This window comes from Cyanistes caeruleus, chromosome 14 (genome assembly GCF_971803275.1).
Source record: "Cyanistes caeruleus chromosome 14, bCyaCae1.hap1.1, whole genome shotgun sequence".
NCBI classification, from domain to species: Eukaryota; Metazoa; Chordata; class Aves; order Passeriformes; family Paridae; genus Cyanistes; species Cyanistes caeruleus.
Genome location: NC_141714.1, coordinates 14,315,964 through 14,342,038, shown reverse-complemented (window position 1 = coordinate 14,342,038; position 26,075 = coordinate 14,315,964). Strand labels below are relative to the sequence as shown.

The window sequence follows — 26,075 nt, the reverse complement described above, 5'->3', positions numbered from 1 at the left end:
GGGGACAGACAGGTCCTCCTGCCTGAGAACAGTTCAGGCAGTTTTCCCCAAATGTCAGTGGGAGCCTTTCAGCTTAGTGTGAGATGCCCATGTTCAGTTTTACATGCCCTGGACTGGGCATCTCTGATTTGCACTAAAAGTCACAGTAATTACTCTCCCTGTAAACAAAGAGTTTAATACGCGGAGGGGAATTCACTTAACTCGAGCCATGGCAGATTTATAGTTATTAAATGGAACGCCAGGACGCTGTTAGCACTTTGGGAATCCTGCTTTGTTATTTCATAATCACATATTTATGGTTCCCACAGCACATTGTTTTTGTCTTGCCTTTCATTTATGGCAGGTCTATTAAACTGCCACCGCTAAGCTTCCAGGCCCTGGGCTGTAACTCTCTCCAGCACTGCTGTGATTGCACTTTCATTCTTCTGGGGCTGCTTTGATGGATGGAAATCAATACCAATACTCTGGAGAATAGAGAGGGAGCATGTTCTGCCCTATGAAGCTGGCACAAAATGAAGCCTGTGAATGATCCATCACCTGTGGAGCAGAATCCTTACGAGAGGGATTTGTTATGGGCAGTCCCAGGTGTTGGATCTTGGAGTGAGCGTGGACAAACAGAGCCCACAATCTCCACACTGGTGAGCTGAACACTGGCTGTGCTGCTGGGCTGGGAGGGGAGGGAGCAGCTCCTCACCCCTGCCACAGAAACTTCACAGGCTTTCCTGCCCATCACCACCAGCACATGCTCACACCCGTACTTCTACCTTCTCCAGGCCTTTATAGGTTTTTCAGTAAACTTGCAAGCCTCAGTTGTTCTCATTTTTTCTGCTGTTAATTTATCTCTCTGCCCTGCTCTTCTCCTCCCTCCCTGTTTCCATCAAGGCCCGGGGTGTCTGTGAAGCTTTGCCAGAGCACCTGACCCCATGGCACTTGTCACATTTATGGAGGAGAAGGACTAGAGCCCAACAGTGCTACTCGAAAGTTAGGAAATCAGGTGAATTTCAGCAAGAATTTTTTCACAGAAAGGGCTGTAAAGTATTGTAAAGGGATTCCCAGGGAGGTGGTGGAGTCCCCATCCCTGCAGGTGTTCAAGGAACGCCTGGACATGGCACTCAGTGCTCTGAGCTGGTGACAAGGTGGGGAACGGTCACAGGCTGGACTTGATGATCTTGGAGGTCTTTTCCAGCCTTGGTGGTTCTGTGAAATGAGATCCATTTGCAGAGAGCTGGTATTATTTTAAGGGGCCTTAGAGATGTGGTTTTGTCACAAAGACAGTTCTGGAATTCTCTCAGATTCAGGCCACCAATGTGCAACTTCCCATCAGTGAAGACAGAAGTGCTTAGGGCAGAACTGGAGTGCACTGCAGCACAAAGAATTCATCCTCCCAACAGAGTTTTTTCTTCACTTTTCTCTTTCTTTTGTAGTAAACAATTCAGATGATGCACTGGAAATCCTTGTCCAAATATCAGCTTATTTAATTGACTCATTCTCACAGAGAATAACCTGGAGAGTGCTCTTTTGTTTTCCTCCTTCATACCTCTGCCTCTTCTTTAGAAAAAAGGTAAATTTTAAGTTAATGGATAATAATGCTACAGCTTTTCAGTCAAGTTTAAAACGCACATACCAAAATAAACCCAAAGTTTCCACTTTGTACCCAAAACAGTAAAAAAAAAAAAAAAAAAGCAAAGCAGTGCATGAGGGTTTTAATTCAGCAGCCAAATCACTGACTGCATGTTCCCAAGGACGAGCAGGCATCGCTGAGCCTGTGGGAGCTGTGGGAGCAGCTCCCAGAGACCCCCGAGCTCTGGGAATCTGTGGCAATAAGAGATCATAAGAGAACTGTGGCAAAGTAAAATGCCAAAAGGCATATAATGAAACTTGGGAGTCATTTGGATCATTTAAAAAATGGAGAATAAGCCAAAGTAGCAGAAAATAGAGCAGGAGGAATCTGAGGTTTATTCAATTGTTACTGAAAAGAATTCCTGAACAGCAGTGGAACCAGGGCCAGAATCCTGGGCTCCGTGAACTCAGCTGTGCTCCTGTCCTTGAGACTATCAACAGAGTTTGTTTTCTCTCCAAGTCTTGCATTCATTTCTAGGAAAAGAAGTCAGCAGGAACAGTGGGAGCTGTTCCCTTTTACGTATAACCAGGAGGGTTAGTACCTAAGCACTGATGTGGTCTTTTCTTCCAGGCTTGATGCCCCCAGGTCGGGAAATAATTACAAGTATATTAGTCATAGGGCCAGTAATAGTGGAATAAGGCAAGTGCTGTCAGTGTCCTGCCCAGAGCACACATTTCACTGGGATGAGATGGCAGTGAGCAGAATCAGCACCACTGGCAGCACTTCAGACATCGACACAGACGCTGCTTAATTCTCACTCCTGCAGTGCCTCAGCTCCTCGAGCTGGGTCAGGTAATCTTGCCCAGAACCAGATTCACACATTTTCAAAGGAACTTTCAGGTCAAATGAGGATTTTTCATAGTTAAAAGGTGGCTGAGAGAGGTGGAACTTTCCCCTGGTTAGAATGCAGGGTCTGCATTAAGCATCTGTTGCCTGCCCGTATTTTGGCTGGGGCTGGAGCCAGTGACCCTGGTGGACAGACAGAGCAGAGCAGGGGGGCAGCTCAGCCTCCCCAGCGCTGCTGCTGCAGCAATAATTCTCATACCTCACAGTCTGTGGTGGGTGGCTTTGGCTTTTCTGGCCAGCATCCAGCAGACAGCAAGGATATCAGCTCTTGTTATTCCAGCTCATTTCGCTCCCTACCTTCTGGTTCCTTTGTGGTGTGAATGCAGAAACTGCTGTGCATGTGTGTAGAACACAACAGTCCATTCAGACACTTACAAAAAGGTTTAAAACTATATTTTTTTTAATTTTTTTTGCTCTTAAAAAACTAACAGATGCCACTGAAATTCTGCTCAAGGGCATAGCTGAATAGAGGAAGCAGAGAGTATTGTGTTTGTATAAAGGGAGGGTGACAAATAAAAGAGTGGTTAGCAATTATTGGTTTCTATTTTCAATATTTTTAGGTTTTGTTCACTCTGGAAGTTTCTCTGTGAGGCTTGGGCTTTCTAAAGAGACTTTTCTGTGCAGCAAATCAGCATTACCAGTGCTGCCCACTGTATCTGTCCCTTATCAGGCTGCGATCAGGATCTTTTCTGTCTGGCACCAAGGGGTGGGAAGTTGTTCATAGGTGTTCCTAGCATCGAGAAAAGCATTTCTTACTGATGCTGGTCAGTTCTGGGCTCTCATTAGACAGGCTTTGCCTTGCCCCAGCCCTCCTGCAGTGGCCAGGCCAGCCCCAGGCTCTGTCAGCGTGTGCTGGGATGGCTGCAGTGTTCCTGGCAGGCTCCTCACCCTGGCCAGCCCCATCTCAGGCTGCTTCAGCTCCTTCCTCGCCCCAAAAACCATCCTCACCTTGGCCTTTCACAAAGCTGCCCCTCAGCAAACCCAAAGGGTGTCTCTGGGAGCTCCCACAAGCCCTGCTCAAATCTGCATTCTTTTCAGTCCACTAAAGCAGCTCGAGTTCTCCATGCTGAGGTCGGTGCTGCGGTGGTGTGTGCAGCTGATGGATTTGTCACTTCAGCCAACCTGCACATTCCTGGCACCCAAACAAAAAAAATAAATGTCCTCAGCAGTGTCAGCTGTCCCAGGGATGTGCCCAGGATGATCCAGTCAGCACTGAAGAACAGGAGCAAGGAAAGCACCTGGAATGCAGAGAGACAAGGGCACCTGGGACAGAGTGCTTCTCATTAGCAAGAAATGTCCTCCAAGCATCCTGCCAGGGCTCAGGGGCTCTTCTCTCCCTCCCTCCACTCTTACAGGCTCACAGCTGTGCAGGCTGTTTGTGCTGAATCCATCTGCATGGGATTTGATGGACTTAACTGCTCACAAATTTGTTAGGGATAAATTTTTGCACAGCTATTACCAAACGTAGTTCTGGGTTCTCAAGAGCGTTTTTGAGGTCCAGCAGTCACGGCGTGTTTGGAAACAGGGCACACACACTGAAGTCAATATTGTTAGAACACAGAATTGAAAATCTCACACAGAATCACAAAATAACGGAATTGTTCAGGCTGGAAAAGATCTTTAAGATCACAAAGCCCAACCATCAGCCCAGCATCACCACCATGTTCCCCAGTAAATCCTGCCCTCCAGTGCCACATCCACAGGGATGAATCAGGATGCTGAATGCAAGCTTTCAGCAGAGCTTACAGCCCAACCTGTGCTGTAGGATAAAATATGAATGTGAAGTGTTTCAATTGTTTAGACATTCACATATTTCAAGTTTTCAAACAGGTCCACAGGTTCACACTGAGAGGGGCCAGTTCTAAAGTAGAATAAGAGATAAGGAGACATTGAGTCATATCCCAAAGTCTAGTCAGCCCTCAGTCAATAATCACCCAGCATGTCACAAGACTCAGTTTAGGAGCATTTAAAAGCAAAATCATGTGCATAATCAGTCCAACTACTAAGTCACAGCAAAGCTAATGGTAAAAACAGCTCTTGTACTTTGACTTTTGCGTGCAGCTGAGAAAACTATTTCAGGGAAGTCCCAGCTCTGTGATGTGTTGTGGTTGTACAACTGTAACTTTGTTCCTCAGTGATGTTCACACTCATGTTTATGGATTGCCTGGGATGAATTTGTGTCTCATAAATCACACCAGTAAGGCAGGAAGGCTGATTCTGCCAGGGATATTCGACCTCAGGCAAGGTGCGAGGGTGCAGACATTTCACCAGGGAAGTGTTGCTGCACCAATCCTACCCCACTATTCAGATCCTGCTCCAGAGTTAAAATTACTTGTCTGCCGCACAATATTTGTCTTGAGCACATAAAAATCTGAAATAGGCAGCATCACTGGCAGCATTAGTTGGATAATTTATTCCTTTTCTGACCAAATCCATCTCTTCTGTCTGAGGCTCCTGTTTCCCACCTCCCTGAAAGGAAAAGATTTGGTGAACCAGCAGGGGACTGTCACAGCACCCAAACACAGAGCAATGCCTGGTTTTATCTGGTTGAAAGCCTATGAAATCTACTCTAAGTAGATGTTGACCTCTTTTACAATAACTGGTATTTTTAAACATCCGTATTTGTCACGACCTTTCTGAACTGATGAAATATTCATTCAAATCCCTCTGCATGGGGAAATGGACTCAATACCTGTGCTCAGCCCCTTCTCCTGCCCTGGCTCATCAGCTTGCACAGCCCACACTGAGGGGCAGGATCACAACTCTAAATTCAGTTTCCACTTAAAATAAATACATTTTCTGTTATGCACACTTCGGTTCATATCTCATCTCCTTGTGTTAGGTTTGACACCCAGCATGAAAATGTTACCAGTTGTACAGAATTTGCTTATATTAAATCCAGGTCAATATATTATGCCAAATTAATATAAATTTGGGAAAGGTTGCTAGTTTAACAGGAGCCAGAACTGTGTTCAGGGCTTTGTCACTGGCTTGGGAAAATCTGATTTCTGTTGCTGTCTAATCTCCAGTTCATGACCTTTCCTGTGCCCGAGTGCCAGCTCTCCTGGGTAACTCCTGCCTACAGGTACCTGGGGAGGGCTGAGCTGGGTGAGGCTCTCCTCGAGCACAGACACATCACACTGCTCACACTCCAGCTGTGCTGCAGTCTCCTGGCTTGTGCTGCATGGTGAAGGGAGGAAAAACCCTACCCACAGTTTCTTTGCAACTGCTGAGGGAAGGAGTGACTTGGAATTTTTAAGATAGCCACTGCCCTGACTATCTTGGTAGTGGGGATTGTTCCCAGTGGTTGACATGCTTATATTCAAAGCAGAAAAATCCTTGTCTATTACACTTCTAAATTATTCAGAAGTTCCTGTTTACCCTGTAAAGAGCTGAGAGAAGACACTAAACAAGGTACAAATATCAAAGGTCCTTTCCCCTGAACACCCCATGTAGCGTGCAGCAGTTGCTTTATGACCCCTCCATTCCCACAAGAGAATTCAGAAAGCAGAAACCTTGTCTAAATAAAGACAACCTTGGCAAAGCACATCATTCCAGCCAGAGATTTCTGTCAAGGCAGCGCGCGGTCACCGCAAGGCCACGAGGCAGGAACGGGGAGCCAAGGAACAAGAGACACATTTTTGTGGAAATAAACAACAGAAGGGGCCGATGGTGAGAGATGCATGTGAGTGCAGGGGCTGCCTCAGAACTGCCCAGGGGAACACTCCAAGAATGGTTATTTCCTGCCAGGCTCTCTCCAGAGCAGGGTTTCCAGCCTTTACACCTTTCCTAAATCCCAACAGCCAATGCAAGCAGGAGAAAAGCAGCACAAGTTGTTGTAAATATAGTACACACATCACAGAGGTTAATTTGTCACATGTATTTGTTAACCCTAACCCTACCTACATCTTAATTTCCTTATAGGATCTGAATTTCCCTTGAGAAGATGGTATTCCTTCAGGAACTCAAAAGAAGTGGGATTTCAGCTCTGTGGAGCTCAGGGAGAGCAGGGAGTGAGCACAGACATAAATCACAGAGATCGCCTCCAGTGATGGCTTGCTACAGCAGCAGCAGCTTCTCACAATGTGAGCTCTACCAACTTTGATAGACTCAAGCACACGAGCCTTCTCCCTGATCCAGCCAGGTGGCTGCACACAGACCTGAGACTAATTTACTTCACTAAGTCAGGACCTTGGAAAGTAGAACCCCTATGCAGAAATGCCCCTGCTGTTTAATACAGTCCCTATTTCATACAGTAAATGTAGTCCTAGATCAACCATAACTGCCATTCAGTCAGCTGTGGAATTCATGATAGTTGGGATGAAAATGGGGTTGGCAGGGAAATGTTCTGAGATACCCTCAGCAGAAACTGGAAATGAAAGAGTGAAAAGCTGAGCAGCTCCTTTCACCCTTTGGCAGGAGCTGACGGCACCAGGGCAGAAAAGTTTATCAGGTATTTGGATGTCCATTCTTCTCCAGACAGATGGTTTCTCCTACCTACATCAAGGGAAGAGAAGCGTTAGTGGGGTGGTCCCAGCTGACCCCACCAGTCCCTGCAGGAGACAGAACCCTGTGAGAACCTTGACAGAACTCCTGTCCTCTCACAGCTCCCCAAACACCCAAAACACCAGGCACTTGCTTCCCTCTCCAGCTATGCACAGGCTTCTGCAAATGTGGTTGTCCATCTGCAAGAAATAAGAAATTGAAATATTGATTTAATGTGAAATGTTGGGGACTCACAGTTTTCTGCTCTCATAATGATAAAGCATAAATTCCTAATCTTTAGGGGATATTCTGTATATCCTATTGGCCTCAGCAAATTGTATTTGAGGCAAGGCCTTACATTATCAAGTTCAAGCCATGGCCCAGAAAGAAACCTAGTGAGAATGTGGCACCAAGAATGAAAGATTGGTTCTTTGTTGGGGTGTCTGTTCCAGGGTTTAATCACCTTGCTGTTAAAAATGAGCCCATGATTCCTATTTCAGGAATCTCTGACTCTGGAGCAAATTCCAGCCAATGCCTTTATTTTTCCCCTGTCAGACCAGGCAGGAATAGGCCACATATGCTACACAAAAATGTGATTAAGGATTTATTTTTTTTTTCTCCTCCTCTGTTGTCTTTTTGCTTAATAAATTAAGTTAATGCAACTTTAAGGCCATGTTCCTTTGCAAAGGTTGTATGTTGCAAAATCCTCCTGGCTTTGGAGCATTTCTAAAGCTCTCTGCTGTCCAGAAGTTTTGCTGATCTCAGAGCTGGTGACAAACTCATGAATTCTTCTAGGAGCCATGTGTGACAAACCAACAGTAGGAATGAGACCTCGGACAATACAGTGTGGATCAATCAGCATCATCACTTCTGTATCACACAGATGCTCTGAAGACAAAAACCTCAGGTTTTTGAGCCTCAGACCCAGCACTGGAATTAAAATGTTGACCAAAAAAGCAAGGTACCAAGGTCATGCACTCCATGCTGTCCTGTCAGGAGTCACAACACGGCTCCCCAGCATCCTGTGAGGCACATGCAATTAAAGAGGCAAACAGAAGCCATTTCTGTTCAGACAGGATTTGTGGCTGTTGTCCTCAAATGAAAAATACTAGTGTGGTCAGGGAAATTACTTAGGTGGAATCCAGTTTCTAATTTTGTACTGGATTCTCACTTAAACTTCTGAAAGAAACAGCAGAAAATATCCACCCCGAGGTCGGGAATGAAGACAAATAAATAAATATGTAAATACTGTAATTTGTCTGGGTTGCAGTCACTGCAAAATGGCCACTAAATTCAACAGGGTGAGTAAAACTTTACAGTTTGGTTGTTATTTTGGAGCACTGACAACAGATCTCATCTTGCAAAGAAGAGTGATTCATCCAAGTGCTTAGAGGATGGGAGCCCTGGACAGGTTCTGGGGATGATGACCAACATAAACAGGCTGTAAATTCAATAGGTAATAGTGCAAGTTAAAGAGGGAGAGAAAGGAAAACATATGGCCAGAGTCAGAGAAGTAGATCAAAGTTTGAACAGTGAAAACAAATCCAGAAATTCAGACAGGGAAATATTTGCTCCTGCCTGAGCACATACAGCAAATCCTGCTGAGGAGATTGCGTGGGACCTCGTCCACAGAGCCTCAAATGGAAACTGAACTCAGACACCTCTGAACTAATGGAATCTGCAAACCCTCATCCATACTGAGGACCGAGGAGGCCCTTGACTTGAACTCTGAAGGAGTCCAATTACAGATTCTGTGGCTCTGACCCTCTCTAACAAACACCTCCTCCAGGCTGCTCTGCAGCAGCTCCGCTGTCTGGTGACGGCTGACACAGCTCAGGAACTACACACGGATTTTTAAAAGTGGAAGGATTTTGTTCAAGAGCTTGGCCAACACTGAGGCATAAAAGAGGTTGTGAAGCAATGTAAAGACATGAGTGGTGCTCCCCTGGAGCTGACAGTGGCTGGTGCTGTGTGCAGGTGGCTCATGGCTTCATCTCTGCCAGGCAGGCAGCAGGTTATAGAAACCATTTTATTGTTTGCATGGCGAGCTGAGACTTCCCTGCAGAGCAGTTTGCACATCAACATAATTTAATTTTGGCCTTGGCAACTCCTAGCTTCTGTGGTGAGTGAGAGCACTTGTCAAAACCCACTCAGATGTAGGTGAAGATATCACTCTTAATGGCTGAACACATCCAGCACTGGTAGCTAATCTCAGTTATCTTTGAGATCTCATGACAGAAATAATTATGTGTGAGAGTGTATCATTGCCACAGACCCCAAGCACACAGAGCAGGTTGTGCAGTGACATGTGTTTCTCTGTGCAAAATGGCACAGCATTATGGACTTTCAGGGAAGGAGTTAGTGAGGAAATTGAAGTGGACTGATGCGGAGTGTTGATCCTGCACAGCAAGGACATATCTCATGCATCATCACACCTCCAGTTTGTGTCCCTTGCCTTTCAGGTGAGTGATATTGGAGACACTCCCCATGCTCCCCAGCCAGGCCATGCCCAGCTCTGAGCGCTCATTGCAAACAAGGAGGAGCTGGGGCTGCTGTGACCAGAAGCAAGGGACATTCCTTCTCACACTGTCCCAGCTGTGGCTCCTCAGGCAGCACAGTGAAACCTCCCAGCGATGCTGAAAAGAAGGAACCAGTCTGGATCTGCAAACTCAGCCTGGACTTGGAGGCAAAGAAGGGTTGAATGCACCACAGGGATGTACAAGCAGCTAAGCCCCAGGTAGGCAGGGGGGCAGTTGAGGTTGGAATTCAGGAGAGAACTGATGCTGGCAGAAGATAAGAAGGCACCAGAGTAGTGAATTCAGCTTGGAGTAAGTTTTTCTTGGGAAGAACTCTGTGTTTTCCAGCACAGAGCGTATTGACAGTCTGCAGCTGTGGACAACAGCAGAGTGTGGATCTAACTCCTGCCTGAGCAGAAATCATGGGCTTGGAAAGCACTTGTTCTGGCAAACAAGTATAGAGAGCTTATGCTAGAGAGCTGGGTGACACAGGCACAAATACAACCCAACAACATAGTTAATTGTTGGTGAAGATTTACCCTTTGTCCTTATTAGCTTGCCTTTAAACAGATATGATAAATGCTGTTCATTACTCAAATGTATTCTGAAGGAGTCTAAACTTCCCCAGCTCACTCTTTAATCATGCTCTGGCTTTCACATTTGTGTTTCCTTCCAAGATGCTGGTAATAAATAAAGTTTTTAAATGGTCACAGTGCTGTGGCGAGCCTGCAAGCACATACATCTTGTCTTTGGGCTGTTGGTGATTTTTAACTGCCTCTATATTTCTTAATTCAAAGACTGGAGAAGTTCAGTACTTGTTTTCTGCCTCAAGACGTCTGGTGAAGTGTCTGCTGACATCTTGTCTCTGGTGTTAGTGGCAATGGCAGGTGAATAAGCACAGAGCAGCAGAGCAGCTGCCTGGTGCCTGGGCCACAGCACAGGGATAAGGGAGGAGTGCTGCTCATTTGTCTCCTGCTTGTCCTCCATGGCTGCACATGAAGAAGGTGTGAGCTTATATCTGATGTACATTTATACCTAAGTAAAAGCTTTTTTACTCTAAGGATGATCAAACACTGGAACATCTTGACATGAGAGGCTGTGGAGGTTCCATCCTTGGAGATACTACAACCTTTATAGTATAAATAGAATCAACAAGGCTGAATATTCTCTCTGCTGCAAAGCAAGAAACAGTGCTGGCATCAAAACCATCTCAGTGTTGGAGTGAAAGAGGAGCTGATGTCACAGCAGCACCAGGAGATAACAACACCCATCTATCTCCAAGAGTTTTGTCAGTTTGGAAAACTGGAGGCTGGAAAGATGGCCAGAATCACCTAGGATAATCTCAGGCAAAGTACAGAACAAATTAATTAATAACCTCCTATTGGACCTCTGGAATGATGGATCTGTGGCTGATTAATTGTGGCAGTGTGTTCCCCAGGACTGATCATGCCAGATGTACTGCTTTCCATGGAGGGAGTTCAATCACTGGCTTGGGAAAGTGTCGGTAGAAAAGTTCTATGATGAAAGGGAATTTGAGCTTTTAAGATATTTGGATATTTCAAGATATTTGGATCATTAAGAAAGAGTTATTATGTGTAGCATTGATTCATCAACTTGTGCTTTTAAGTTAACGAGCTCTGTTTGGCAATTGCCATCTCTCCTTTTTCTGGACTGCGAGCAGTTATCAATCAAAACCCAGCACTGAAGTGACTGGAGAAGTACCAACAGCAAATTGTGCCCTTGGCAAGGATCTGGATATTCACTGGAACCTGCAGAGAACTCTGGCTGTCTAAAGAAACTTCCCATCTTACACACTGCTGAATCACCAGCTTGGGGTTGTTCTGGGATAGACAAGAAGAAAGAAGAGAGCATTACCTGTCAGAGAGCTGTCAAGCACTGAAGAAAAGGAATTCCTTTGTTGGGATTTGTCTGGCAAAAATCTCAAAGCTCAAGGTGCTCACCAAGTATTCAACAAGTCTTCACTTGAACTGCAAATCCAAAGGCCAGAGAGCTGCAAGGTCCCAGCATATACTTTCATTATTTTCCAAGCACTCACCAGAGTTAAAACTTTCCATGCAGTTTCTCCACAGTCTCCTTGGTCATGCTGTAAATCAGGGATTAAATTTACTCAATGACTCCCAGACACATGAATGGAAGCATCACAGCTATTCCACATGACTGCAGTGCTGCAGGAGCTGAGTTCCAGTGGCGTGCTCCTACCTGACTGTTTCCATCAACACTCAAAGCTGCACTCAGACAATCATTTCTATTTCAAGCCAGAAAATATTTTAATTATTGAAAGAAAAATACCAGAGCTAGCACCACCCCAAGGTCTCATAGGAGAATTTCCTGGAATTCCTTATGGATGGAAAGAAGCCTCAACAATTAACAGTAGCTGATTTCTTCTTGAGGCTGGGAAAAGAGAACATTAAATGGAGGAAAATGTTAGTTTGACTGAAAACAAAAGCAAAACTTGTTCTCAAGCCAGGACTGAGCTGGAATTTCTTTCTACCGTCTGCAAAGGAAAATAAAATGAAGTACCAGGAAAATATCACATCTCACAATGATGGATGTGGTTACATCAGACTTTCTAAATACAGCTTGATGAATATGGGCAATAAATACAGAAATAAACACAGGAAAAAAAAATCAAAAGTCATGTGAGTTTAGGTAGTACAACTCTAAAAATCATTCGTGTTGTGCATGAGCTCTTCTGCAGAGTTTCTCCAACCAGAATTAGAAAGTACTTCATAAACTTGGACCAGCTCCTCGTCCTTTGAACTATTTGGGGAAATATTTCCCTGAATATTTCCAATTTTTTTTTTTAATGTGGGAGATGAGGAGTGATCCAGTGGCACAGGTAGGAAAAGGCTCCTCTCCTTCCCTCCCAGGATGAAGGTGCATTGGCATCAAACAGCAGCCATGAGCCAGTGTTTGGATCTGCTGTGGGCACCAGCAGCCACTGACAGAATTCACAGAATTCACAGAATCACCAGGTTGGAGAGACCTTCAACACCATTGAGTCCAACCCAGCCCTGACACCTCAACTGATCGTGCCACATCCAGTCTTTTTATAAACACATCCAGGGATGGTGACTCCAGCACCTCCCTGGGCAGAACATTCCAGCACTTTATCACTCTTCCCATGAAAAACTTTGTCCTGATATCCAACCTGTATTTCCCTTGAAGCACCCTGAGGTTTTGTCCTCTCATTCTGTCAGTTGTCACCTGGTGAAAGACCAGATCCCACCTGGCTGCAAACACCTTTCAGGGCGTTGTAGAGGGTGATAAGGTCACCCCTGAGTCTCCTTTTCTCCAGGCTGAACAACCCCTGCTCCCTGACCAACCTGATAAACCAATTTTGCCTTAGTAAAATGCCTTATTCAGCTCAGCATCCTTGTTTAGGAAAGATGCAGAGCAGAGGTGTGAGAACCTGTGAGTGTGAATTTCAGGTGGTTCACTGGCGTGTTTTAGGATGCTGTGAACACTCTGCCTCCAGTGGAAGTGATGCTGGGTATTCCCCACCCCTCACCAAAAGCAGTAAGGGCTGAAATCCTGAGTTCAGAAAGGAATTCCTGGAAGCATCCCCAGTTTGATTCACCTGGACTCCTGCAAACATTCCTCATTTTCAAGGAAGGACATAGAAATCATGCACACATTTAGAGCTCATGCTGAATTCACTCTGTCTTAACACCTGTCATGGCTGAGGAAGTGCCTTATAACACATTTTCCAGAGGATTATGTTGTTACCAGCTCTATGGCACTATTTTATTTGATTTTACTCTGCTAATAAGCCAGAAAACAACATCAGAGACCCTCATGATGCTACTCATAGCTGACCTCCTTTCTGTAGGATCTGCAAATATCCATCCACATCACCCAAAAACAGCATGGCCCGTTGCTCTTGACTGCAATACCTGTCCCAGGCTACCTGGTTTCTATTGCTTTTGGCTCTGTCTTCCTCTCCCCGTTGATCCCTGCAGCTGTTCTGGAGCATTTTTAGTTATCAAGAGACAGCTCAAGTTCCAAGAACACAAAGTAAATAAACCATTAATGGTGCCTGTACCAAATTAAAACCTCTCTAATCTTTGTACTTCTATCTTTATTTATTCTACTAATTTCATGGCTGGAACAAGTCTAAATATAAACAAAACGTTCTCCACTATCCATCCACACAGCAAAGAGTTGTGGCTCCAAGGAAAAGTGCTGACACCATTAAAGGAAACTCACAGTAGCAAAATCCAGCAGTTTTCAGCCTTTCCTAAATGCCCACTCAAATGTTGTGAACTGGGATGAAATCAGGAATCTTCAGCTCAATAAATAACATAGAAAATGGAGCATGTTCATCATTCTCTGACAACTCTTCCCAGCTCTGAGGGCTCTCAGAGGGCTTCTCCAGAGCCTCTCTCAGGGCAAGAGCACAGGCAATCAGACCTGTTTCCTGGCCCCTGTGCACTGAAATCCCCAGTGCACAGATGATTTTATTCTCTTCTAGACAAGATTATCAAGTTGGAATATCTAGAAACTCTTCTTAGCAATGTGTTTTTAAGACAGTGGAGTTATCTCTTATTGAAAGCGGTTGAAAAATCCATTCATCAGCCTTTCAGAAGTGAATATCACAATGTTATGCATGCACAGGCAGATGGAAGAAAGGATGATTTCACGGGTTCTTTGTATTTCCAAAGGCTGTAACTCTGCTGCCTTCCCTGCCCTGTTCAAATCAGCCAGCCCACACTCCAGGCACAACCACAGAGGAAATGCATCAAGCAGGAGTTCCTAATAATCACTGAAAAATGAGTTCTAAAAATGGATAAATGTTTGCAGTGATCTAGATAGTAAAATACTGTGAAATACTATTTTTTTTTTTCTCTGCTTGTACCAAACAGTTTTTGAGAATGACTAAAACACAGTTTCCACTGGCTCCAAAACATGCAGGTACAAACTGTTGCTTGAGAAAAGGGAAACATCTGTTCTTCCCCAGCCCATTGCCTTAAGACTGTGAGGTTTGAAATCCCCAATTTCTATATGCTAATGACCCATGTATGGAATTGGTTGATCAACCATGCCTGGCCACAGAGAGGAGAGTTTCTGTTGAGAAGTTTCTTTCTTCTAACACAGCATGAAGACATTTAAGTCACCTGGGTCATCATGGTCCTCTGAGGCTCCTCTGAGAGTCATCAAATTCATTCTCCTTAGCAAACAGTAAAACACAAAGTAAATATCATTAAAATTATGGGGCTTGTGCAAAAAAAAAGCATTGTGGGAAAGAATATTTCAATATCCTGCCATTGTAATTTTCTGTGTCTGTGACACTGTAAGCTGCTTCCACACTGCCTAATTAACACAGTCATTAATATCCTGTTATAGGAACAGTGTTGTGAGTGTTCCACGGGGTTTTGCTAACTGGCATTATTTATTCACACAGCTGTGGTGAATTCATTATCCCACAGCTATGGTGAATTCATTATCACATTCCCTGAAAATCTGTCTGTGGTAAGAGGATGGTCTTTGACTAAACAAGCAGCCCTTTGCATCTTGCCTCTCCCACACCCCTCCTGTATCCTTCAATGCTAAGGGAGGCACTGCCAGGATCTAGTTTGATCCCTCAAACACAAGCCATGGCAATTTTGCCTGGTAACACCTGCACTGAATGCCTTGCTGTGCAAATAAATTCTCTTCAAGTTTGACAACTGCTCATGGAACTAGAAACCTTTGATAAAATCTCCCAGTCCTAATTTACTTCTCTGAAAATGCTGAAAAGCTTACAGCCTTTCTCTCGAGAGCCCGCTGCATTGGCTGCCCACCCCACCTATAAAAACCTGTGTTATGTTCCTTGATTGCAGTTTTGTAACTCGAGGTTTCAGCACTGGCATTTCATTATGTCTCTGCTGGGCATCAGGGGTGGAACAGGCTGTTCTCTCCAGGATTCTCTCTAGCAATGTGGCTCTGAGACAGGAGTGCTGGTTGCTTCAAGCCAAAGCTCTGGTGAATTCTGCACTAGGTACACAGAGGTGAGCTGCAGCTTGGTGTCAGTCCCTCTTTGACTGATGTGGCCAACTCATCAGAAGAATTCAGTAGTCCCTCACTGTCACCTCCTTGTGCCATCGCAAAAATTTTTACATTTTTTGTGGGGGAAGGGAATAGCTGTGTGAATGTGGCAGAGAAAATAATGGTTCTTGCTATCAGGTAGCCTTGTGACCCTGTGAGCACATCAGGAAACTGAGCTCTCTGGCATTCTGGCCTTAATGTCTGAGTGTATTCCAACCAGAAGTGAGATGATGTCTGTGTGTGTGCCTGCTGCACACAGGCACTCACAGTCCCTCTGCTGCTGGACCCGAGCCTCCCGCTCCTGGCACTGCCCTGCTCAGAGTTATCCTGTAACAGATGTGCCTCTGTCCCAGGGCAAATCCACCCAAGCCCATCCACACCCAGCCCTGGCTCCCCTGGCAATGTATCCCCCAGCTTCTGCTCATTCTTGTGGGGGAAGCTATAATTGCCTGAAAATTGAACAGAAAACATGAACCCGTTTATTTGGGGGATGGGGTGAGGTGTGGCAGCACAGCAGGAGCTCCCTTCCCTCTGCAGTCCCCTCCTAAACCTGCTGTGCATCTCTGCCCCTCCTCTGCCTGTGCTTCCATGCTGCCCTGTGGGGCAGGGCTGACAGGCTGCTGACTGGCACTTCCACCTCTTTTCATTACATTAGTTGGGGTTTGCCCCTCTGACCTCAGCAGGTACCAGGTGCTGCTCCCTAAACCCCTCGTACTGGAGAAGGCATTCCCTGTTGTCATACAGCACAACACACAGGTTCATACCTCCACCTGCACAGTATTCCATATTTATTCTTCCCCTCTGTTCCCTCTCCCCTTATTAGAAGACAAAAATCCATCATCTCACTTCTGGTTGGAATACACTCAGAGATTAAAGCCAGAATGTCAGAGAGCTCAGTTTCCTGACGTGCTCACAGGGTCACAAGGCTACCTGAGAGCAAGAACTATTATTTTCCTTGCCACATTCACTCAGACATTCCCTTCCCCCACACAATTCTTGCGAGTTTTTGCAGCTGTACAAGGTAAACATTTTTGCAATGGCACAAGGAGGTGGCAATGAGGGACTACAGAATTCTTCTGACAAGTTGGGCATAATGATTTTACAGGGAATGCCATTGGCAATTTTTTCTTGATAAAAAGCTAAAATACAAAAGAAAACTCTCAGGACACCAGCATCAGGGTCAGATATTCATGTCTCTTCCTGCAGATCCCCCACTCCTGCCCACCAGGTATGTACTGCAACATGAACTCCAGAATCATCATTGTTTTGTGGAACTGGCTCAATTAATTTATGCCTTTTAAAAGTGAACAGTCCTTGCTCCAAGGCTTTCCAGTCTAGAATAAAAGCACAGACTGCTTCCTCAAATTCCTAGGGAGAGGAAATGCAAGAGATATCACTAGTCATTAGGAACAGTTCTTTGCAATTTCCACCACCATTTCATACAAGCCAAATCAAAAATTCATCCAACACCGTCACAGAAAAGGATTGGGTTGTTTTCTCCCCTCCCTTCTATTCCTACTGGAAGAGGCACAGGGCACATTTCTGAACAGAGGGGTTTCTTTCTTTCAGCCCTCAAGCTACTGAGTTTAAAGGTAGCTCTGGTACCTCTGGCCCATGTGGCAGCCTGTATTTCGAGTATTGCTCTGCTGTCTGACCTCCCTGACATCCCACAATTCTTTCTCAGCACCTGTTCCAGTTTGAATTTTAATTCCTAAATCTACTTCTAAGATAAACATGTTGGAACCATGGTCCAAGACAGAGCTGTGACACCATTTAATGCCATTTCTAATCTTGTTTCTTATACAAGTCAGTATTGCTTAACACCCACTAAGAAATTCTCATATGGGACATACAAAAGTCAAATCTCACAGTTATAAGAAAGACCCACTGTGGGGAAAATCCCCAAAAGCAGAACCCAGATAGACATTTATCTACCTTTTCTACCTTTATCTACCTTCTCCTCCCTGGCTTCTAGGGCTGCAAAGTTATCAGTTGCCATCAGACCTCACCAAGCAAACCCGTCTAGTCTGAGGCTGTAACATTGCTTTCTGCTGAGACCACAGGGGCAAACAAAAGCTTTGATCAACTAACCACTGCAAACTTTTATTTATTTTTAATTTCCTTTTTACGTAGCAGACAAGGTTTGCAATGAAAGGTCACTTGAGGAAGTGATTTGGCCAGTGCACAGAGCAGCAATGTTTTCCACAGCACACTCGGCTCAGCAGTGTCGGTGCTAAAGGGTCTGTCCTAGGGCTAGCAGGGGGGTTATGGTCAAAAATTCAGGTTTTTGGTTATGCTATTTTTTCTTCAGTGTTTGGGATGGGATGGGATGGGTTGACATGGAATAAATCTCTGCCTGGGAAGTCTGGTAGGTGTCTTTTTGGTGCTTTCTTGGTGCCTGTTTCACTGGCCACACAACTACAGAGCTCATTCTGTCCCATTTCTTACATAACTGGTAAATTTTCAGTTTCAAATCCATGAGTCACCAAGTGATGCAAATTCCTAGGGACAGTGGAAGGCAATGGACTGAGTGGTGCAGCTGTGATTGGAGACAGGTCTGACAGGGGTTTCTATCCAAGCCAGTACCACAGAACCTGGGTCAACCCCGTGGCCTGACAAAAGAACAGAATTTCATTCCATCTCTTCTTTTTTTTTTTTATTTTTTTTCTAATTATTTTTTTTTGGTTCTTCCACCTTTCAGCACTGCTCTGTTATGCACCTCCATTCTTGAGCTTCTGATCTGCCTCACTTGCTTCTTTGAAGAGAAATAAGGACGTGACTTTCCTCTGTCCTGGTCAGCAGATGCAAGGGATCAGAGATTAAGGTGAGCTGTCCCTGGGTGCTCACTTCACTCAGAATTGCCACCAAGTGACTGAGGCAAAACCAGCAAAACCAAGAATAAATAACTGAAATAAATATTGCACCATTGAAGGAGAAACCTGTACAGGGTTCAGCCAGTCTGTACTGACTGCATCCCACAGCAGCCCCTGACAAAGTTAATTAGGGTGACCCTAAGGAATGAGTAACAAGCAGGAAGATCACTGGAAGCACTCTGCCTAGCACTGCTGCACAGAGGGAGTGGGATTTCAAAGAGAGACCAAAAACCTGACAAGACCATTCATGGAGATGAATAATGACATTTGCCAGCAATTGCAGAAAAGAAAAAATCACTCACAATTTTGAGGTTTCATAGAAACATCTAAGATATCCTATTTCTGTTGGGTCTGGAACATTTTACACGTGAGATCCTTGATGACCTCATTGGAAATTCCTCAGACTCTATTCTCACAGAGATTGTAAACAATGAAAATTCACCCTTGGCAGCATTTGCTACACAACAGTGGTTTGAAGAGTGAGTTCACACTCCTTGCTCAGCCTCCTGCAGCACACCAAGAGCACAGGACCCAGGACTGCAGTCCTGGAAGACAAACAACAGCTTCACAGAAACCAGAAGGGGCTTCAGAGAACAGATAATCTGTCTTTTTACCACGAACCAAGTCTAATCAAAACCAAGCACTCCTGACCTGCTCTTAAAGACCTCCAGGAACAGACCTCACCACGTCCTCAGACAATCTATTCCAAGGCTTTCACTGTCCTTTGCCAATACTTCTTTTTATTTTATGTCTCCCTTTAATCGTTCTCCCCACAGTTTGCACACATTATTTCTTGTCTTACCCAGTATGAGCTCACAGAATAGATTATTCCCTTCTGTGCAACAGCATTGCATGGATTTGCCACAGTTCTCTGTCTTTGCAGGTTATGAAGGCAAGTTAAAGATTCTCTGATGACTTCTGTTGCTCTGCCTACAGGCTCTCCAGCCAGTTTGTATTTCCCTTGAAGAGCAGCCCCTCTAAGCAATGGGATTTGAGGCTTTACCCAAGCTTAGCTGAGCTATAAGGACATCACTCTAACAAGACTCTCCACCCTGGGTTACAGAAGCAAACAAAATACAGTGATGCATGTGAGATAAAAATGATCAGCAAGTGGCTCAGGTCGCTCAGTGACTCATTGGTAGACTAAAATGTGATGGAGCTCTCACTGATCCCATCCAGGAATCTGCTAGAACCAAACTGTTCAGCTCTTTTGAATGTGAAATGGAATCTACAGCCTAATTCCTTTTGGCAAGAAAAAAGACCCAAAGCTCTCTAGGAATCCGCAAATGAACTCCTGAATTTAATTGCATCCATCTACTCCACGCCATCTTTCACATAATGAAACAAATGTATCATGATTGCATTGTCCTAAACCAAGCTAATGTTCTTTTTCTCCCATGTCTTTTTTTTAAAAATCTGAATTGATACTTGGCTGGGGAATCACATGCTGCTCATATTGAACAGACAAAGGTTGTCAGACAGTTCAAAGACTTCTTTGGAATTCCTGTTACTGAACTACCCAAAGTGTGTTGGGAAAACTTTTCCCTTAGGGTGTTATTGGTGTCTCAGTTTCCAAGATTTCCAGACTTGTTTAGTTTCAGCCAAGCTAATAATCTCCCTCTGTGGCATTTGGTTCTTTTCCTTCTATTCCTTATCAGGAATTTTAAGAATAGATGTGAGAACAGAGAAAGCAGAAAGTGACTAAATATAGTCAGCAGCAGGCTGGACATCTCCAAAATCTTCAGCAAACAGCTAATTGTGACTGGAGGATAATTTTCTGGTTGGGGACTCCTGTCTTTGGTCAGTGGCTGACTCAGGAAATCTGCAGCAAAAAAAAAGTTCTGTTCTTTCACTTGGGGTTTGACTCAAAGATGGAATAAACCTGCAGTGCCCAAACTGGTCAGGGAGCATCATCTGATGATGCTGCTGTGGCTGAGCTTTACCTGTGCCTCTCACTGAGGGGTGCTGACCACCTAACTTACAAATCCTGTGCATTGAGAGTTCTTCTCTAATACCTAAATCACTGATTCTGCCTGGGAAACAGGGACATGCTCCTTCTAGCCTAACCAACTGGTGAATTTTCTTTTGGCCAAGTTACAAGCAAAATAATACGGAAAAGGAAAAAGAAAGAAGTAACAGGATGCAGCCAGTTCCCACCCCAGAGCACTGCTCTCTTGCTGAAATACAGTGGACATCTTTGAGCATCTGTTTAAGAAAGAGATGGAAAAATAAATCTGAGAAAACCACAGTTCCCACTGTTAGGAATGTTTTTAGCAATCATTCAGTGGTCCTAATTTTAGACCATTTTTCAGTTAAATTTAGCAATTTCTAAAGCTTAATTACACATTTATTTCATTCAGCCTCACAGCAAATGATTTCTTCGAGATTTCCCTGCTTTGGGTGTACACTGGAGCATCTTCCTGGAAATGCTGCCCTCGATTTGAGCATCCTTCCGAGGGAGATGTGCACAGACTTCTGCAGCAGGAAAAAAATCCACATCCAGCAGTCACATAAGTAGAGTGTGCCTAATTAGTATGACTAAAGCTAAGGATCAGAAATGTTGCAGATGAGCATTATGGCTGCACTCTGTCTCATCTTTCCCTTTTGGGAGCAATGAAGGAAGCATTTAGCTAAAGCACTTGCATAGGTAATGTTGCCATCTCACTTTCATTCTGAGTTGACAACTGCCTGCAATTTATGCATGAAATATGGAGCATAAATATTGCTCCACCGAGGGGAAATATGTTAGGGTGATGTAGAATTCAAAAAAGAAGTGGGGACTAAAGGGCCATTAAGTTTTTTTTATTAGCACTACCTCACAAATATTCCAGCACGCTGATGGACTGTCTCTCACCACAAACTCTCAGTGCAGACTCTAGGGCTGCCCAGGAGGGATAGAGCAGGATGCCAACATTTGGAAAGACTAGAGAATATTAGACAGAGATGAAAGAAAAAAAGAGTTAAACTTTAGGACTGTTTGTTCCACTCTCAGCAAACAGAGGCAGCTCAGAGGAGGGCACAGGTCTAACTTCAAATTGTCATGAAAAAAATGAGAATCAGTGAAGATCTGGCATGTCAGAAGTTCTGGTCACTTTGCTCCCTGCTTCCTCCTGCTTCCATCAGCATTCCACACAGATCACACAGGATTAACATAAAGTATTGCCTGATCACCTTAACTTTGCTCAGCTTCCACTGTCCCAGCCTCTCACATCCCCACCCCAGTGACAGCAAACTCCTACAGTGATTAAATGAGCCCAAGTGTGCCTGAGCTGGGGCAAAGGGGGAGGCTGGGGTGAACTTGTGGTTCTGAGAACCGTTCAGCCCTTCTCATCTCAATAAACTTTGCAAAAGCGCTTCAAATATCTTCAGTTCTCCTTGAATTAAATCCTTCTTCAATTTTTTTTTCTTTTGCTGTTGCTTTTCCTACCTTTGCCATTTCTGCAGCAAAGCAAAAAGTGGCAGAGCCCCTCAGATTTCTTTGCTTCTACTTTTTGAGAACCTGCTCACAAAGCCACATCACTGATCCCATTTCCTGCATTCCCTTCACCATGAAAGTGCTGTGCTTTCATTACTGTGACATCCTATCTCCCTGCTTTAAATCCTCTGTAACTCTGTAAAAGTTGAAGTGCCAGTCAAAGCTAGACAGTCCTTGAGGAAATGATGGTTAGTTTTGTGGTGCTATCAGAAAATCATGGGCTTTGGGTTCCTCAGGATTTCATATCCCTACACAGCACCTTTGTCACCTGCCCATCCTGTGCTGGAAGAATTCCTTTCCTTTCATTCAGTTCACACATCCTCATCCTTCCAAGCTCCTCAGGCAGTCTTACATTCTCCCATCATCTTTTGACTGCACAGATGCCTTTCCAGAACAAAAAGATGTCTTTTCCATGACATGAGCATCTGTCTGTCACGTTGCACAGCTGGCCCACACTTCCAGACTCTCCTCAGGGGTGATCAGGAATTCACACAATCCTCTGGGTTAGCTTTAGTTTCCTTTCTTTGGTTTCCTTCCCAAAGGCTGAGGGCTCCTTCAGGCTCCATCCTGACCCTGTCACCATGACTTAGCCCTGCACAGGTGCTGGCACCATCTGAGCAGAGCAGCCCAGGGTTTGTTTGGCCCACCTGAGCCCCCCTCTGGGGAGCCTCAGCATCAATCTGCCTGTCCTCCAAAATCTCTCTTGCCTCAGGCAGGATTTCACTGACGACTTGTGGGGTTCAGCACAGACTTAGGCACAGGAACTGGGGAGGATTGGCACAGAGCTGAACTCCTCTGCTCCTTGCAGAACTTGCTGTGCCTGTGGTGGAGCTGAGCCACTTCCAGGGGAGCAGGGGGCTCAGTGCATCACACCCAGCTCCACACAGCTCCACGAGCTTTAGGCTTTTCTCATCCCTACTGCAAGTTCTGAAGAAAAGCAGCCAGCCTCAGGCATGAATCCACAGGGATTTATGTGCCACTGGCAGGCTGCTGGTTTAATGTGCAGGTTCAGGTGTGTGAGATCCATATGAAGGCTTTAGCTACAGAAAAATGCAACTTTATGTTCCATGTCCCAAGTTGCCTTGGCATGTGCTGGAGTTTGTTTAGAACTTTGAGAAGGAAATTGGTCAACAAGTTCTGCTGCTTCCAGCTCCTCAGATCTGGTTCTTCTCCTTCCTCCATGTCCATAACACAACCCTCTGCTGCCTTCTGTTACCTCCTGCTCTTCTGCCACTGACAGATGCTTGTCCCCTTTGGGATTTAATCTCTACTGGGTTTATATTTGAGCTTTATTCTGTCCTAAACTCTGCTGTAATGTCAGGATATCTATCATCTATGACTCATGTGCATGTTCCAACATGTAATTCAGCTACAGGCCGTGATAAAGATCCATTTTTGGAAAAATAAGTCCTTTTCTCACTCCACTGTTTCTCCAGCCATGTAACAGTGTGATGTCTCCCACTGAACCCTCTTTCATGCAGCTCCTTAGGAATGGTGGAAATCACAGTTTAAGTCTGTCTCCAGATGGAAAAGGAGCCATGTGACCAAACAATAGTCATAATGGTTAATGAACACCTGTGGGGTGTTGGGAAGTAAATATCCTGCTGGAGGTGGTACCTGACCAACCAAAGGCACCTCTGAACACTCTCCTGTGACAGCAGCATGAGGAGACTGTTGCCTGAGGTGAAGTGTTGCTTTACAAGAACTAGACAAGAAATAGCTGTGCCAAACCCAGACATTTTCCTAAGAAACTGGCTGCCAGTGCTCGTGGGGCACTGCGGTTTTATCCGAGCTCAGGGAAGAAGGCAGCTGGAAAACTTCAAAACTCACTGGAGGAGAGAACTAAAAGTGCTTCAGGGCACAGAACTGGCTAGGAAAGTGTGCCTGAAAACTGCCAGCATGGAAACTGCTAGCTATTGCTGACCTTTCCCATGTTTACAAAAGCAGAACTTTCAACACCTGTAACTGAGAGGGAATGAGCTGAAGAAAGATCTGACTCACATCATCATTTTCACCTCCTAAGAGAAACAATTCTGTAAGGCTTCAAGCACTCACCATGCAAGCCACAAGGCAGTGTCCCTGGAGAACAAGCTGTGTCTGAGCACTGCCACCCGATTTCACTGCTGTGTGCATTCCACATGCCTCTTCAGCGCTGCCAGCAGCATCCCGACAGCCGCACACGCTGTCTGCTCCCTGCTGCTCCATCCCCTCCAGCCCCTCCTGCCGGCACACGGCGAGCTCCTGCCTGAGCTCACACCGCAGCTTTGCTTTGGTCAGGGTCTCTCGAGGTCTGCCTCATCCATCGCTGGCACCACTGACCGTGCGAGGCTCGCAGCAGGTTCCTGGCAGCCCTTCCTTGCTGGGGCAGCCGGGTGGGGCTGCCCGGGCCCGGGGGGGGATGAGGATGTTTGTCAGGCCCGGGAGGGGATGAGGATGCTGCCTGAACCCGGGAGGGGATGAGGATGCTGCCTGAACCCGGGAGGGGATGAGGATGCTGGCCGGACCCGGGAGGGGATGAGGATGCTGCTCACACACCCGGGAGGGATGAGGATGCTGGCCGGGCCCGGGAGGGGATGAGGATGCTGCTCACACACCCGGGAGGGATGAGGATGCTGGCCGGGCTCGGGAGGGGATGAGGATGCTGGCCGGACCCGGGAGGGGATGAGGATGCTGCTCACACACCCGGGAGGGGATGAGGATGCTGGCCGGACCCGGGAGGGGATGAGGATGCTGCTCACACAGCCGGGAGGGGATGAGGATGCTGCTCACACAGCCGGGAGGGGATGAGGATGCTGCTCACACACCCGGGAGGGATGAGGATGCTGCTCACACACCCGGGAGGGATGAGGATGCTGGCCGGGCTCGGGAGGGGATGAGGATGCTGCTCACACACCCGGGAGGGATGAGGATGCTGGCCGGGCCCGGGAGGGGATGAGGATGCTGGCCGGGCCCGGCAGGGATGAGGATGCTGCTCACACACCCGGGAGGGATGAGGATGCTGCTCACACACCCGGGAGGGATGAGGATGCTGCTCACACACCCGGACCGGGCAGCGCTGCAGAGACTCCGCTCCCTCGCTCGGGATGCAGCCGAGAGGGGTGATGGGTTTGTCTTTACAAACAAGCTGTGGGTCTGCTGATAAAATGAAACTATCACTGAGAAACAACAGAAACAATGGGATGGATTCCACTGAAGGATGAAGGAGGCACTGAGGAAGCACGAATTCCACAAGAGTTAAGAATTAAGAAGGGGTTATGCATTGAGAAGTGGGGTGTCCCAGGTATCAGGGGTTCTGGGAAGTCTGTACCTCTCAAGTACCTCAGCCTATGGCGAAAGAGAGAAGGGACAAGGGGCCGGGAATTAGGATAAAAAAGGAGGCTGTGCCCTCCAAAAATTTGAGAGACACCAGGGGAATGGCCCATGGCCTCTCCCTTTATTCGAATAAAGTAAAAGGACTCCTCTGTCTCCTTTTTGGACATAAACCTCTGGTGTTTGTGGATTAATTTTCCTGACAAGGTGAGAAACATCAGTGTTGATGTAGGCACCGCTGGGATGTTCTGGCAGGGAGAATAAACAGCGAAGCCTGGCAGAGTCCTCAGGGAGACGCTGAAATGTTGGGAGACAGGACAGGGCTTGAGAATCCCTCATTATTCAGATTTCTGAAAGGAGCTCAGTGGAGAAAAAACAATTCATTGGTGTTGAGCTTCTGGATCATTTTTTGGTTACCCTGTGCAACCGGGGGAGATTGAAATTTCTGCTTTCCAAAAAACAAACCAACGGGACTGAGGCTTGGATCTGGCACCCACAGCTGAAACTAAAACCTGCAGGCTGCATGATTAGTGATGAAATTCCGTGTGTTGGTGGCAATCCAGCTGCAGCACAAAGCTCATGCAGCTGTTTCCATGTGCTACATAAAGAAACTCAGTATTTCATCTTCCTGCAAAATACTGAGCTAATTCATCTCTCTGTACAAGGCAATTTGTGACACAGGGTAAGGAGAAAGTTCATTAGAAATAATCTTGGGGGATTTTTGTTAATATCTCGCTGCTACCAAAATATGGGTTTGGGTCCTTTGCCCTCTTTTAAAGCTCATTTTATATTAAGTTTATGACTGTGACTGCATTATTTTTCCTGCCTATAAAATACCAAGAAAATGGAAATAAAATCTGTAGAATGGTGGTCACATACTTTTTTCCTTCTTTCTTTAATCT

The 26,075-nt window shown here is 45.6% G+C and overlaps 1 long non-coding RNA gene across 1 annotated transcript; it reads left to right on the top strand.

Annotated features, from left to right (window-relative positions):
• The first annotated feature begins 343 nt into the window (after positions 1 to 343).
• Positions 344 to 10,207, top strand: LOC111928769 (uncharacterized). The gene is made up of 3 exons (XR_015276508.1): positions 344 to 638; positions 883 to 994; positions 6,392 to 10,207. It is a non-coding gene; the product is annotated as an uncharacterized LOC111928769 (long non-coding RNA).
• Positions 10,208 to 26,075: the final 15,868 nt, after the last annotated feature.